General features: G+C 42.4%; 1 protein-coding gene across 5 annotated transcripts in view; it reads right to left on the bottom strand.

The window, feature by feature from the left end:
- RGS6 (regulator of G protein signaling 6) overlaps positions 1–7,384 on the bottom strand; it is a 474,528-nt gene extending 467,144 nt beyond the window's left edge. For 2 of the 5 annotated variants that reach the window (XM_032482301.1, XM_032482305.1), the window contains exon 1: positions 6,818–7,383. The gene's annotated coding sequence lies outside the window, so the exon portion shown is untranslated. Of the gene's footprint in view, positions 1–6,817 lie in introns of all 5 variants that reach the window. The other 3 variants (XM_032482302.1, XM_032482304.1, XM_032482303.1) reach the window with 3 other exon arrangements.
- Between the last annotated feature and the right edge of the window lie 9,710 nt (positions 7,385–17,094).

The following is a 17,094-nucleotide window of genomic DNA, read 5'->3' as shown; positions in this document are numbered from 1 at the left end:
TCATGGAAAAACACAAATTACGTTACCACTGTGAAAGAAACCCCCCTTGTTTCACTCATCTGCTTTACTTAACGGGCTCTGTGTTGAGTTTGCAACCCCTCTTCTAAGGATTTTTCCTTCTTTCATTCATTCCACAAATTGCTCTTAAGCAATTACTAGGAACAAAAATGTGTGACAGATGTTGAAGCTACAAGACAGAATAAAACCGAGTCCCTGCTCTCAGGGAATGTACATTTTAGTGGATGGAGACAGAGAACAAATAAATACATCTAGTGCAATGTCACAGTGATAAACCTCTGAAGACTAGAGCAGATAAAGCAGAAAAAAGAGCACTACAAAGGGGCAGAAGTTACTATTTTTGCTAGAATGGTCTGGGATGACTCTTGATGTGAAGATTTTACAATATTCTTACTCTGAAAGCCAACTACAATTGGTTTAACAACCAATTATTATTATTAACATCTCTCACCTGAAAAGCTTACTGTTAACCCTCTCCTCACCTATGAAATTTCTGCCTATTTCCCAAAGCCTCTCTCCCAGGTCTGATCATACAATGTTCCCTCTCTGTACTGGGCAGTACTTACTGCTTTCATCATCTATTTGCTACTTAATCTGACTCGCAAAATTCCATGCATTCTTTTCTAAAACTGTCTCTTAACATCCTTTATTTATCTTCTAATTATTTCTATCGTGTCTCCAAAACAACGGAAATGAGCTCAAGGGAAGGGTCTCTGTTTATCCCTGACCTTGTGATGTATCAGAGTCCTGGGACTTTGGGGTCAGATAAGATCTGAATTTACATCTTGGTTTCTCCACTCAGTAATGATCTGACCCTAGGGAAGTGGCTGAACCTCTTCTTCAGCTTCAGTTTCTTCATCTGTAAAATGGAAGTGATACCACCTAATTCTTATTAAACGGTTTTGATCTACAAAAAGCTTTCCAAATGCTGACTTGTATTTTACAAGATCAATCCATCACTATGACAGATCCATAGCTCTGTAGGCTGGGCAACTTTCGGTTTAGGAGACCAATTTTTCTCAAGTATTTATTATGTGTGTTGCCTTTTGATGCAGGCAGGATAAAATTATGGTTAAAAACAAAAACAAAATAGACCATAGCCCAGTGGGACAGGGCATTGATGTATAATTACAAACTAGGATGACAGCCTCACTATATCATGAATCAGGTGGATCTGGCCAGGCAAAATCAAGCAAACATTTAGAATGGGGGTTACAACCATTTGCACATTACATCCTCACTTGTACCTGTCCATGCACCTGTACCCAGACCAGTCCCCACATCCACACTCGGAAAGGTCCTTGCACCCACACCTGGTCCAGTCCACACATCTGCACCAATGTCAGTCCATCCTTCCTTCCATTTTCAACCACCCAGAGTGGTCACTCTCCAAGTCAAAAAGTCAGCAAATATTTACCAAACCCCTACATGTGCCAAGCACTGGAAGATACACCAAAGAAATTGAGGAAAACGGCACAGGGCCTTGCCCCAGGCACGGGTCACAATCTGGCACAAAAGGTGTCAATACAGCCACAGCCCCGATTTTCCACTTCTCTTTCAACTGGGGATTCATGGCCTTTAGGCTCAAGGAAACAGATACATCTTTGGCTGCCACAAAAGAAGATCATTCTCACACTGCCTTTCCACGTAGAGTTTCAGCCACTTGCTTTCTCAACTCCAGTGTTAGAACTACAGAGCAAGACTCTCCCAGAAACTGGGCGTCCCTCAAATGCGGGGCTGATACAGCAAGTCCTCAGAACAGAAAAAAGCTGGAAACCATTGCCCTGAAATACTTACTTCCCAACAGACTGACATTGGCAGAGATCATGGAGAGGATGTACCTTCAGTTGACCTGCCAGCTGGACCTGGGCCCAGGGGGGCTCTTCACTCCTCCCTGCCCTTGAAGTGTACATTCTGGCCACCGTCCCAGGAGGGCCACCTGCAAAGACGTAGCCTTGAGAGAGTAAGATGTTGAAACCCTCTGGACTGAAGATGTAGCTGAGCCCAGTTAGGGACTCAAATATAAATATAGACCTAAAAAACGTAAGTTTTTACGGTTCTGGCAGGTGCGTGTGGAGAGCCACTGGTCTTGCAGCACCCGAGACAAGCTCCTGGTGTAAGTTTCCTTGCTTATTACGCCTACCACCTACCAACCTGGAGCGCTCGCCTCTTTCTTTGGTTTCCTTGCCCTCCCAGTATGGGGTCAGTTTCAGAGTTCACCAAGGGAACTCCTAGGGTTGCGAACCAACAACTCATTATCAAAATTATCAGAAAACAGCGAGTGTGGTGTAACAAGGCCCATCTCCTCCAGCTCCTGAGCCTGCTCCGCCCAGCGCGCTGATGCATGGCATCCTGTTTCCTCCTACGCCACATATACTTGACGGGTATATTTTATTTTTATTTTACAGATGAGGACACTGAGGTTCAGAAACACAATAAACAGGGTTTAAAATGCTTGTGGTGCTACTTTAAGAGCAAGCTCGCAGTTCTGTGTGGGCTCAGGGCTGCCCTGGACCGAGTGCGGTACCTCGGAGGGCTACTGCCTGTCCACATGCATACAGGACGCTCGCATCTCAGGAGGCTCTGATTGACGTAGGCGTCCCCCTGCACAAGAAAACAGCCTCTGGGGTAGGACAGATACCAGTGAGTAAGGGAGCTCTGCTGTACAAAAACTTAAAAGTGGCTTTTTCTTTTGAAGGTTTTACCTACGTATTTCGAAAAGCCAAGACAGTTGTCTCATCACAAATCATTTGAATAGCCTCAGTTATAGAAGCGTCTAGTCTGTTCATACTCAAATATTTACACATTTTTCAGTTTCCAGACATAAAAATGGCTGTCCTCTGCACTCTATGTTTCTAGCACCAGAGCGGAAGAAAAGGATGAGTTTTCTAGTCAAGAAGTAGCCACACAAGGAAGACCAACATATTCTGACTGGGGCCATGGCCCGCCAGCCGGAACCTGCCAGCTAGCGAATGCAACTCAATGCCCTCTTCTCTTGTTTCCTCAGTCACGAGATGGGGACCTACCCCGGAAAATGGTCAAGATGCTCTGACGAACATTGTTCTGCCTTTTGTGGGGCGAGAGGGAAGAGTCTGGGCCATTACTTGCTTTACCCCTGCCTTGGTAGTTAGGATAATTAATAGAGAATTTCCTCCCGCCTTTTGGAGTGTGTGTGTGGTAGAAAATGAATTGCCTCTTACAGGTCTTAGGGAGGCCACAGTGAAGAGTTGGATAAGTTTTGTGGTTTGTAACATCTCAAGCAGGTACTCTGAGTTGTTACTTAATGTAACTCATTAAGTTTAATGTTCATTTTAACTGCCTACTTGTAAGCAGTTTAGCTCTCCTTGCAGTCAGAAGAACTGGGTTTCATGACTGATTATTACTCTTATTACAGACTTAATGGTTCCAAGTTCTAGAATGGATATTTCTTTTATCTTGACCACTTCGGAAAGTTTTTCACCCGTGGAGAAAACTGATATTGATTTGACCAATGTTTACTGAGCACCTGCTGGCAGGTACCTTGCTGGGCATGGGGCAGATGGATGTAAAGAACAGTGTTTCTGCCCCCAAGGAACTGACCATCTAGTCCTCAATGTGGTCCCCAGACCAGCATAATCAGCATCATCCGAGGATCATTACATTAGAAATGTAAATTCTCAGGCCCCAGCCCAGACCAACTGACTCAGAAACTCTGGGGGTGACCCCCACCTCCAGCCATCTGCCCTTGAAAAAGCCTGCTTCAAACAAAGATCATCCTCATCAAATGTCAAAACAACAAATATGTGGTTAGCTTATTGAGCTAAATCTAAAAGTCTCACCTGTCCTTTGAGAAAAGAGGCCCAGAGGCCTAAAGACAGGTGAGGAGTTGGTGGAGGAACTAAAACCAAAACTCAGGTCTCCTGCCACCACCCCGACTCCTGCATGACCAATGTTCTTTCTATTTCTATTCTGATGCTTTAATCCCTAAATCTTAGAGAGAGCCCCAAGCATTGCCCATCCAAAGTGCAAACCTTTGTTTTCATCTGCAAAGACAACAGAAAAACAGAGAAATTACTCTCCTTGAAAATAAAGGCCACTAACAAAAGTTAAAATCTGATCTATCGAAGCCATTCAATAAACTAGCAGTCATTCTCCAGACCTTTAACAGGACATCCAAGTTCCATTTACAATTTGGAAATTGGGGGGGGGGGGGTCAGAAGAAGAGTAAAAACACAATGAATAATGTAATCAAAATATAATCTAGAATAGACAGCATGCAGAAATGTCAACAGCGGTTCACCTTCTGCGGGAGAATCACCAATCGTCTTCCTTTTCTCCTTTGTATTTTCCTGAATTTTTCCCAATGGTTATTTATTACTTTTGTAATCAAGAAAACAGTAAAAACTGTTTTTTGAAATGTGACATCCGTATCACTCATCATAAAGGTTTATTTTGTAATTCTATTTATTTCCATACAGTAGGATAGTGTGTGTGTAGTAATTATTTACATCATGCCATTTGTTATCATGGAGATGAAATTCAGTAAATATATTCCTTCCAGCTGGCACTGCAAATGAAGAGGTTAAATGCTTTCCTAGGTTCAAAGCACTGTGAATTGAGACGAGCTAACTGTGAAGCTAAAGGAAAAATGAACCCTAGTATTGAGACCTCTGAGAGCATCTCTCTTGAAAAAAATTGATGTGACACGTGGCTCCTTATTCACATCTCCCTGATGTTTAACTCTGGCACAAAACAGAAGGTTTGGCAATTCCTGGCAAAGTCTTAAGAGTTCAGGGGATAAAATTCATGGGAGAATATCAGAGAAATAAGAAAGAGAGTGACCCTACTTTCACATAAAATTCTGTCCCTGTGGAGAATAAGACATCCAAAATTACTGGCAAATTTCTTTGTCCTCAATAATCATAATTTTTTTTCTTTCTCAAGAAATGTTTGCCCATTAAAAAAAAAAATCTATGTTGGCTATCTCATTCCACTAAATCAAAAAGAAAGACTACCTCATTTAAAGAGACATTTCTGCCACAAAAACATTGTGGTACTGCTTCATTTGGTAAGATAAATTTGTCACTTGAAGAAAACCTGGCATTGTTTTACTGAAACTCTCAGCAGTATAAACTCAGTGCATGTTAATTAAAGTTTCTTAAAGGAGACAGGGAAATAGAGTCAAGAACAAATGTAATTACTACGGAAAAGGAAATGCCAGCCGCTACCTACCTCATCAAAATGCCTCACGATAACTGACATTCCTAGAATTTACAGACACTTACAGGGAAGGACAAATTGTCTGGGATGAAATATATGTATCATATATACAATATATTATATATATAGTAATATCCCAACATTTACAGCATGTAAGATCACCATATCTACACAGGAGTTTAGCTTGACAGTAGTATCAGGGAACTCGGAATTTATCATCTTGTTTTCGCTGTTCAGCATGCGAGCTTTTGCTTACAAAGGTGTATCTCTGAAGACTCTCAAATTTCTCTCAGTCCTCTACTTGCTTTCTCACAGGACAACCCCACCCATTGCAAAATTAACAAATTAATAATAAGAATAAAGAATATAAAGACTATATAACTCACAGAAAGTTTCTCACCAACCCCTCCATGCCCACTCCAGATAAACTACCTGTCCACCTGTGAAAACTGACCTATAAAAAAGCCTTACCTATTAAGCCAAATCTAATAGTTTCGGTCTAACACTTTTTGACAGAACACACACAAACTTGAACCTCAGTCTCTAACTCCATTCAGACATGTTTAAACCTAGTTCTTATTCTTCCATCTCTCATCCCCCTCCCGCTGCTGAGAAAAGGGTCCAGTGTTAGGTTTTACCCATTACTGCTTATTTTTGCAGTTTTACTTTGGGACTGCTAAAAGGTATTGATCAAAAGCTACCTGCAGATCTAGCTAGTGAGCATTGATAAATGCTGAGGAAACAATTCCAAGCCAAGAGCATGACCCAGAATATCTTCAATTTGTAGCAAAGAAATGCCACTCCTTTCCACAAGAGAGAAATAACGTTCCTATTCCATCGAATAATAATAATAATAATAATAATAATAATAATAATAATAATAATAATAATAATAATAATAATAATAATAATAAAAAACAGCTTTCATTCTGAACAAAATTAAATTTTCTGGGTCACTTCCCTTCCCTGTCTCACTAGGCCACTTCTTACGCAGCCTGACAGTGTCTGTAAACATGGTCCCTTCAGGCAACCCGTCTAGTTGTCATCCTCCAAGAGCAAATACCTACCGGTCCCTTTCCTGCCGCAGTCCCCAAACAGCCGACCTCACCGCCCACCCCTGCCCCCTACACCTCACCGCTCGCTTTCTTTGCTTCCAAACCACAAATGGGCGAGCTTATTTAGAGAAAAAGTTAATGAACGTCCGCTTTTGAGGTAAAGCCGTCCTACCTGTGATCACAGGATCAGAAGAGTGGAAGTACCTAAAAGCACGTACCCTCTGCAAGCTCGCCCCGGCCGGTGAGCGCCTCACACCCAGAAACCCAGGAACATGATTTATATGCAGACCTGCACCCATCCCACACAACTCCACACGCCAGCTTGCCTAACCACTTATGTAAGCTCGCGCCTCTACAGTCCCAAACTGCACACACACACACGCACACGTACACAAACACACAGGCGTATCTTAAATGGACAAGCACCCACACCCAGGAGATGAAATGAAGTCGACGCACATAAATTTGCGGGTGAGGGACATACCGTTTTAAAGCATCTTTCCCCCCATTTGTTTCCTGCCCATTTTTATAACAACTACAATTACCTTAGCAACCAAAGAATTGCCTTGACTCCCTCTCCGGCTTCTGGATTTCTCCTAACGCCAAGCTTGCGCCAGGTTCATGGTAAAGCTAGAGGAGCCCTGGGATCGAGTGGCCGGCAGCCTCTTGAGGGCGGAGGGGACGTCTCGGTCCGTCCCCGCGCGGCTCTCCAACGTCTCGCTTGCTTTTCCGAGTTTCCGCGGTGGCGAGCGCCGGCGCTCAGCGAGCGGACAGGGAAGCCGGGGGCAGGCGAGGAGGCGCGGCGGGTCGCATGGTGCCAGAGCGCGGGGCGCTCGGGTGTCTCCGGCGCGCTAGGGCGGCCCGCCCTTCGCGCTCCCGGGCGCTCGCCCCTCGCCCGCCTCTCGCGCCCCAGGCCGGCGGGGTCCGCGAGCTTGGTCCGCCCCCTCGGCGCCCGCCCGCTCCCACAGCTCTGGGAACCCCGCGCCCCAGCGGAGCTCCTGCCGCTGAGCAGGGCCGAGCGCAGGAGCTGCCCCGACTCGCGAAGCCGCTCAGCTCCGCCGCTCGGGAGCTGCTGCAGCGGCGCCCGCTGTCGGGTGTCGGACGGAGCTGCAGCCCGCGCCGCGCGCACCTGGGCGCCGGCACCTGGGCTCCGACAGGCGTGGGGCGGGGCGCGGGGCGGGGCACGGGGCGGGGCGAGGCGGGGCGGGGCAGAGGCACCTGAGCGCATCCCAAGGGCGCCGCCGCCCGGCTCACCTGTTACCAGCGCCGCGGAAGCGGCAGACGGAGAGTTGCCCGAGAAAGGGGGTTAAAAACCAGAAATTTCTGAAAACTCGAACTCCGGCGAGAAACCTGGCAGAGCGGATCAACGAGTTGGAGGCTTCTTCCGTCAATTCCGAGAACAGGCCGCATCTGGAAACTTTGGTGGCGTCAGAGTTGTCTTAGGGATTCCTGGTTCGGGGTGGTTTGCCCGGTAGCTTTTGAATCCCTTGCGGACGTGTAGCTGGCGCCCTCTAAATTAAAACGGGCCACTGCAATCGTCAGGGATAGTATTACTAACCTCGTCATTTTTATTGATTCAACATTTACACCACCGGCTGTGTTTAGAGTGTCTTATGATTCTTCTGATCTGGAACACCACAAAAGAACTTTCAGGAAAATTCAACTCTAAATAATCTTGGGGAAAGAAGAACAAAAGTTGAAGACAGAAAATGAGAAAGGGTAACTTGAACTGACAGCATTCTTTAATGTGGGAGCTTTGAAATCTGATGTTTAGTTAAAGATTTAGGAAGCTGCTGGTGGAAAGAGAGCAAGTTTGTTGCTGCTGCACCGTAACCATGGGATTGGTGTACAATATCAATGTTATTAATATCAAGAATAAATTTAAGGGGGGAGAGTATAACTCAGTGGTAGAGCGCATGCTTAGCATGCACAAGGTCCTGCGTTCAATTCCCCAGTACCTCCATTAAAATAAATAAACCAAATTATCTCCCCCCCCATCAAAGAAAGAATCAGTTCAAGATTTATGCTTGAATTGTATTGTCTCATCAGTAAAAATACAAACAAACAAACTTGAATATAAAGTACCTACATTCCATTAAGGATGCATAACCTGGACTCCCTTCACAAGTGTGAGTCCAGAGATTGAAATCTAAGGACTCCTTCCCAACATACATCTCCTTTGCCACCATTCTATATTGATTAATGGATATATTCATTTTTTTATCCAACAAACAATAATTAGCACATGCCTTGTGTTAGACCTTGTACTAAGCACTAGAAATAGAAGATGGAACAGTCCCTGCCACCCAGGCCCCCTGGCCCAACAGTACACAATATGTGTGCATTCCCATGGGCTAAGTCCACGTCACAGGTGTCACCAAAACCTAGAGGAAACCTGCAACTGAAAGAAACCACACTCAGCCCAGTAAGTAAAATGTAATTTCAATAGATGCCCCCGTTCTTTCATTTGTTAAAGGTGAAATATACAATTTTTCCTTTTGCAAGTATAGCATCTGGCTTAAGTGTGGCTGAGAAGCTGGCTGGGGCTCCACACTTAGAGCAGAGTCTGCTTAGTGAAAGATGGGTGGTGATTCTTTGGGGAGCTCTGCATTTCTGAGACCAGTGGCTTCTTGAGGGTCAAGTAGAATGGAACAACTACATGGAAGTATAAATAAGGGGCTACAGGTGCATCTGAAGAAAGGCCTTTCTGTGTACTTCCCTTAACACAGTAGCATCAAAAATAATAAAATAATTAGGAATAGGTTTACCCAAGGAGGTGAAAGATCTGTACACTAAAAATCCCTAAATCCCTAAAAATATTCATTCTCATTAACATATTATTATTAATTAACCAGCACAATACACTTATTAATTAACATCACAGCTGTAATACTTGTGAGATACCATCTGATACCATCTTAATCAACTGGCAAAAGTTTTCATAAATAAAAAGCAGTAATGGGATAGAAAAGTCAACCTTGTGTTGCCTCCTAATGTACCAAGAAGGCAGCAGTACTTCTTATGCTTAAAATATATGTCATAATGAAACATCATAAAATGCAAATTGAGGGAAATTCAAGTGACTGGCCTGTATTCTTCAAACCTGTCAAGTCTAATAAAGTGAAAATTGTTCCAGATTGGAGGATGCTAAAGGGACAACTAAATGTAAGAGGTGATCTTGAATGGGATCCAAGTCCTATCGATGACATTAAGAGTATAATCAAAGAAGTCTCAATGCATTCTGCTGAATTAAATTGGATCAATGTTATTTCTCTGATCTTGAGATTGTCCTGTGTTTGTTTAGATTTTTCTTGTTTTTAGAAAACACACACTGAAGTATCAGCAACTTACTCTCAGATGGTTCAGAAACGTTAACAACTTGTAAGGTGTAAGGGAACTCTGAACTATTTTTGCAACTTTTTTTGTAATTTAAAAATGATTTCAAAGTAAAAGGTAAAAAAAAGGTACATTACCAAAAAAAAAAAATCTCTTTTCAAAATCATGGGTTTTCTTTAAGAATCAACTCACTGTTAGCAATACTGAAAATAGGATTTGATCTACTACTTTGTGAATACATAAAATAATGTGATTCAGCTCAACATTTCATTCATTCACTTGGAAATTATTTCTTAAGGGCATGCTGCATATGAGGGTCTCTCCCAAAACTCATCTGAATTATAAAATAAAATACAATTCAGGTAAAATCCTGAATCCTTTGCTTACCTCATTGCCAAGTGAAGAGTTGCAGAGAAGACTGCAGTAGAATTGGTTGTGATATAGCTCTCAAACCAGGTGACAAATTGAGCAGAATGAAGGTAAGGTGACGATTTAGTTTTAATAACAGCATAGGGTGGGCGAAGGTAGGAAATATGGTTACTATCCATGTACGTGATGCATGTGTTTATGGCAGTGGATTTGGGGAGGCTAATAAGTTTGGTACCACTGGCCTTTCTCCTAGGACGGTGGATTTGTGACACTTAACAGCTGAAGCTTGCTTTTCCTCAAACCCCCACATTATCTTTTTCTCACTCTTTAGTGTAGTCCTCTTTTTTGAGAGTTATGAGCTGTTTTCTTTGGCGATAAAAAGAAAAGAAGATTCTGAGTAGGTTTTGCCCCATGTTAAATTCTGAAAGAAAATACATTTCCTGGTTAGATATTTTAGAAAAGGGTCTTTTGCAAAAGGTGGCGATGAGGAGCATCTGATTGATTGCCCAGGTCCAGCTCACAGGTCAAGCAGAGGTCATGCCCTCTCCATGACCTCCTCCAACCATTTGTGACCTGTGGGATGCATCCCTTCTAGAATGCCCAGCATTTCTGTTACTTCCAATTGCATAATCTCCTTCTCAGGGGGAGGTCTTTGGCAGGCAAGCTAATTACAATATGAAGTGGATTTTTTTCTTTTTCCAGTACAGTTATACAGTTTAGTACTTGACATGTGCCTTTGAAAATCATATGTCTGGGAATAGATGTGTTTATGTCATGGGCTAGAATGGTAATGTTCTGAAACTCAGAAGTAATGTTATGTCAGAGTGGAAGGCATATTTACAAAGTCCAAGTGCTTAATAATCAAGATGCAGGGAAATGTATGTGTACAGCCAATGCACATGGGAGAAAATTTACACCAACAATAATAAGTTTTCAAAAGCCCACACCAGCCCCAAGAGAACCATAGGATTCTCTTTATACCAGTTGTTTGGACCAAGCTTCTTCATCAGATCACCTCTTAGGCACTATTTCAGGCACCACTATCCAGGATCTTGTGGTCAAAATCATCACAGAATACTCTGTGATGTGACTTGAAATGTCTGACAAGTCTCCTCAACCAAAAACATCTGTTCCTTACCTCCACCCCATCCCCTCCTGTTAGGTTCTGGGATTCCCAGTTTTTGATAATCGATTACAGGCATGTTTGGTTAGGACCATGGTAAATAGTCAGCAATGTACTTCAACAAGAAAGATCCTTTATTGAGGCAAAATCTGTCTGTTACAAACAGGTATCCCCCCCAAAACTGAACACATAACACCCTCTGTAAAATATGGCAAAGTTTTTTTCTTAATAGAACTGTATTTTAATTAATTTAAGATCTTTTGCAAATATTTAAGGATCAGAGCTCAGCTCATAGGGTATTCTCAGCTCTCTGCAGAGTCTTGTGTTTGCCAAATCCTAATTGATGTTCTGAAGAATACAGAAACAAAATTTGCACCATTTGCCCAAACCAAAGCCTGAGTAGATGAACTGTTTCTCAAGACAACAGAACTGTACCCTATGCTCAAAATAAATTTTCCTGCAGTATCCTTTTGTGCCTTTTCCTATCATCACCCAAGACCCAATAGCAACTTTCTCTTTAACCTGTACAACATTTTTATCACCCTCCCCGCAAAATAGTTCCCTCATTCCCCTTTGCATCCAATCACCTCCATCCACCCGCAGTGGGCAGCCACTGATCTGTTTTCTGTCCCTATCGTTTTGCCTTTTCTTGAATGTCATATAACAGAAAACATACAGTATACAGTTGCTTGTCAGGCTTATCACCTCAACTTCTTGGGATGGCTTTGAGAGTTCATTCATTCATTCATTCACTCAACAAGTATTTATTGAGTTCTTACTAAAATCAAGCACAGTTTAGGTGCTAGGAACATACCATGTACAAAACGGACAAAAAGCCTGTCCTCATACAGCTTATATTGGAGTCAGGAAGATTAAAATAGAAAGAAAAGAAAAATCAAATAGTATATTGTCAGATAATAATAATATAAAGAAAAATAAAGCTGGATAATATTATTTTAGAGCAGGGGGTTTCAGAAGGCCTTTATGATAAGGAGATATTTGGGCATAGACTTGAAGAAGGTGGGCAAGCCACGAAGATACCCAGGGGAAACCCTTCTGAGACAGAAGCAACAGCTTTTGCAAAGGCTCTGAGATAACAATGAGCTTGAACAGCAGACTACACAAGGAAGAGAGAGTAGAAGGATGTGAGCTCCAAGAAACACCTGGGGTTCAGGTCATGGCAGACTTGAGGCCAGGATAAGGACTTTGGATGTTATTTTAAGTGCAGTGGAAAGCTGTTGGAGGGCTTTGAATAGGAGAAAACACAATTATATTTATTATTTAAATTCTAGCTGCCGTATTTAGAACAGAGCACAGGGGAGGAAGCACAAGGGCTGCGGCTATTGTAGGAATCCAGCGTGGAAGAGAGGATGGTGTTTTGCCTTGGATTAAAGTGACAGAGGTGCAAGTAACGAGAAATGGTTGAGTTCAGGATGTAGTTTAGCTCATAAGACTTGCTGATAGATTGGATAAGACTATGAGAAAAGAGAGAGGAGTAAAGAATGATTCTAACCTTAAAAACTAGGAAATGGGATAGTGCCATTTACCAAGGTGAAAAACAATGAGATGGAGCAGGTGTGCCGGAGACCAGCACACTGTCTGGGGCCGTGTCGGTCTGCCATGTCTGCTGGGAAGTTGCATGTTCACTGAAGCACTCTGGGGGAGAGATGAGGGCTGCAGATATACAATCGGTGGGGTTTAGAGCCATGGAAAAAGAGAATTTCCTATAGCAGTGACAGTGTCTACAGAGAACAAAACTGGGTCAAAAAGCTTAAAAGGATCCTCGGAGCATAAAATTTGTGTTAATTACACACTACTCTCGCACACAGATATCCTGATACATGCCCATGGGCCTTCCTCTCCCACTGAAAACCACTGTTCTAGGCTCTCTTATGAGGCATCCAACTGGGGCATCAGAAATGAATGCATTTTAACCTGCATTTCAGCAAAGGGTAAGTGTGTCCATTAGGTTTAATATACACATGAGCAGGCAACTAGCATTTAAAACACCCCAATCAGAAATGCTATTCTTGGGGTGGTGGCCCCATGCTGATCTTTCCACAATTTGTAAGAAAGAATTATTAAAATCTTTTTTACTTCATTTCAATGAACCCAAAACACTTTCTTTTTCCTATTTCCCTCCATCGTGACCTCTTTTTCTGATAAAGTGTTTCTCTCCTACCTCCTCCTCTTCCATAGACCTCAGCTCCATCATGTACACTCAACCCTCAGCCCTCCTCACCAGCCCCCACTTTCACTAGTTCAGTTTTGGGGTTTTCCTCCCATCCTGATCCTCCCCACACTGTTGACATTACAACTCTCCTCATTTATAAGTAACATGACTTATTCTACTGCGAACTGTGAACACAAGAGCAACCAAAAGTAAATCTTCAGTTTTTTGCTCTGCATGATAAGGCTGCTAAGCTGTCCTGGGTACGTGAACCACTAGCACAGATTCATCAGTACCTTAGGCTCCCCTTCTCCTTAGCTCTCTGGGCAACAGATCCCCCAAACCTGGGTCGGAATGGATAGGTGCTACAGGTTTGCCTAAAGCTGTGATGGTTAGTATACCCTGTTCATGAAGGGGGCGGGGGCTGCCTATGTAGTATTTCTAGCCTACCTACATATCTTGAACCCCTCTCATTTCACCAATGGAAATATAATTCTAAAAATTCTAATGTGCATAATGTTAATTAACAAATCCTCCGTGATGGGAGATAAAGATGACTGAAGCTGCACTCAGTAAGCCCACCCAGCCCCCTACACAGGTGGGCTTTAGACGGGAGTCTCTATGAACTCCCAGCTGCTCCTGGAGTAGGCATTCCTGACTAGGACATTTCAAATGTCAACTGGCTGCCTGCTTATCTGCCCACACACACACACCTAGCACATGTACATCTTGTTGGCATGTGGGTTAAAACGCAGTTTCCTCATCCTCAGAGGTCTGTTGGATCAGCAACTCTGGCCATGGGGGCTGAAAATCAGCAATGGAGCAAGCTCTGTGGGTGATTCGGGGGGTTCTAATATACCCTAGGACTCCTGAGGAGGAAAGAATGAGGAGGGGGCCAACGCAGGGTGCACGTGCACTCACTCTGGAAAACTCTGAACAAGCCAAGGGAAAAACCAACCCTCATTCTTCTTTCCTTCAGAGGCTGAGACTATGCAAGAAGCTGTGGAGAGATCGGGAGTGACTCCGGAGGATTTACAAACCACAGATGACAGAATCCATTCCTTATCTGGAGTTTCCCAAGATTCTCCAGGCACGTGGCCATGAAGGAAACCAGCTCTTGTCTCTTTCCTATTTACCCCAGCACCAGGGTGGATCGTCCACGATTTGATTGGGAATATCTCTTTCTGGGAAAAAGAAACATTCTCCTTTAACCAAGGAGAGCAAAATTAAATACTTCAAATGCAACTACCTAGAAACTCTAGCTGTTCTGTACCTCAGGTGGGTTTCAAACAAATCTTTATCATAGTAACTCACCTCCTTGGCTGCTTGTCATGTATTATATTTACTTTTCATTTAAATATGTATCTGACAATGCAATAGAATCATACTATTTCTAAAAAATAGAACAATTGATTAAAATGAAGATTAAAAAGTAATCTCCAAGGAGCTTTCAACAACAGATGAATGAATAAAGAAGATGTGGGTGTGTGTGTGTGTGCGTGTGGGTGTGTGTGTGTATATATGTGTGTGTGTGTGTGTGTGTGTGTGTGTATATATATATATATATAATGGAATATACTCATATATATAATGGAATACTACTCAGCCATAAAAATGCAATTTTGCCATTTGCAACAACATAGATGTACTTGGAAGGTATTATGCTTAGTGAAATTAGTCAGACAGAGAAAGACAAATACTGTATGATATCACTTATATGTGGAATCTTAAAAATAAAACAAACTAGTGAATATTACAAAAAGGAAACTCACAAATATAGAGAACAAACTACTGGTCACCAGTGGGGAGACGGAGAGGGGAGGGGCAACATAAGGGTAAGGAATTAAGAGCTACAAACTACTACGTATAAACTAAATAAGCTACAAAGATATATTGTAAAGCACAGGAAATAGAACCAACATTTTAAGTTAACTCTAAATGGAGTATAACCTTTAAAAATTGTTAATCACTATGTTGTACACCTGAAACATATACTATACACCAGCAATATCTCACTAAAAAAAGTTTGTTAAGTATTATTGTAATCAGTAATAATGCTACTGTTGGTTTAACATGAACCAAATAGAATTCATTTCTACAAGAATTCGACACTACCTTCACAAATCAGCTTATAGTAGAGGTAATTTCTTTAGTCACTGATTGATACCAAAAATAATACAGTTGTTGTCAAGAAAGTAAATTTGGTGTGCCTCTGAACCAATAAATATTTTACATACTTATTGCAAAAAAAAAAAGGAAAACTAATCCCCAAGGAAATCATTAGAGTGCTTAGTTTTAAGGACGATGGGTTGTTTAAACGAATTGCCTACCAAGAATGAAAACTATTTCACGTAATGGAAAAAGATTGAGCTTTAAGAAAACATACACACATAAATATTTACACTGAAGGAATATTTTTAAGTAAGAGACTTTTTTTTTAAACTACTGAGTCAACTCAAATGGGAACACAGAATTATCTAGGCGGTAAACTAGATCTGTTTGTATCTCTTTCCTCTCAATGAATGAAGAATTTCAGCAGTAAAATCCCAATCCCAATAAACTAGGCATTTTCCTTCCCCTGGGAGGCCTCTAAAGTTGGGCAAAATTAAGACAAGGACTTTGTTAGCTAATCCTTTCATGGGATCAGGGTTTAGGAACTGATTTAATGTAGCAAATAGAAACAAGCCCATAAATGGTGAGTGCATTCTCTTCTAATTTCACTGTGTTGGTAAATATGAGAAGCATTGCCCACATGAGAGAAACTCAAGCTGAAAAATCTAAGAGCCACCAGCATAAAATGTGCACCTTAGAACATTCTTTCAAGTCAACCTTCTATCAAAGAGACTTAAATTGATTTAAAAAACAAAAAACTACCGACACTAACATTAGGAGTCCTAGATGATAAATAACATTTGCCATGAGTTCCTGCTACTTATTTTGCAGATGAAGAAACAGGCCCAGAAAGAATCACAGAATGCCCAAGACTTACAGCTGGAACAGAACTCAGTTCTCCCTTTCCAGCCCTGCGTTCTTCCTAATGACGTTTGTCAAAGTTCTTGTTGTTGTTTATCTGTGTTGCTTTTTCAGCTGAAGAACACTCAGGACTCAGATAATGATGGGAGGAGCTGCTGGCCCACATGGGGGTCTGCTGCCCAGGCCAGGGCCTCTAGTAACCTTGAGGACCCACAGGGTCACATATAGAAACCACCCTGGTTCCCATCTCCCCAAACTCCCTGTTGCTTGACTTTGGAGAAATCTAATGATTCCATGCATCTGTCTTCACTTGTAAACAGTGATGGTAAAAATTTTTTCCCTCCCAAACTGCTGTATGGATTCTTTTTAAAACAGCAGCTGGAGAAGAGGTTGCACGACATCTACCTTGTACCCAGTCTGTGATGAGGTCTGTCACGAGGACCATGACCCTGACACAGGCCAGTGGGTCTGATGGTAACAGAGCCAGTATGCCCATCAGCCTACATCTCCACACCTCAAAGCTGGCAGGACGATCCAATGAGTTAGGACAAGTGTCTAAGGTCACTGGTGACACTAAAGGTGGTCTTAATATCAAAAGCATTGGTAATTAATTCTAAAGGATTTTAAGATCTGTCCTGTCCCAAGATCTTAAGCCAGCCTGTTCCCAAGTGGTACCCTATGGCATCCTATTTCTGAATCTTCTAGGAACCTGACCCTGGGCTCTCTGCCACCTGTTTTCAGCCGTTCTCCTACCTGGCTGGTGACAACTGGACTGAATTTCCTCTGCTTAGCCCCCTGTACACTCTAAGGTGTCGGATCTCGAATGGTACTTGCCTAAAAATTGGCTGGGA

The sequence above is a fragment of the Camelus ferus genome, chromosome 6 (genome assembly GCF_009834535.1).
Source record: "Camelus ferus isolate YT-003-E chromosome 6, BCGSAC_Cfer_1.0, whole genome shotgun sequence".
Taxonomy (NCBI): Eukaryota; Metazoa; Chordata; class Mammalia; order Artiodactyla; family Camelidae; genus Camelus; species Camelus ferus.
Note: the sequence above shows the minus strand (reverse complement) of the source record. Positions and strands in the feature narration are given on the sequence as shown.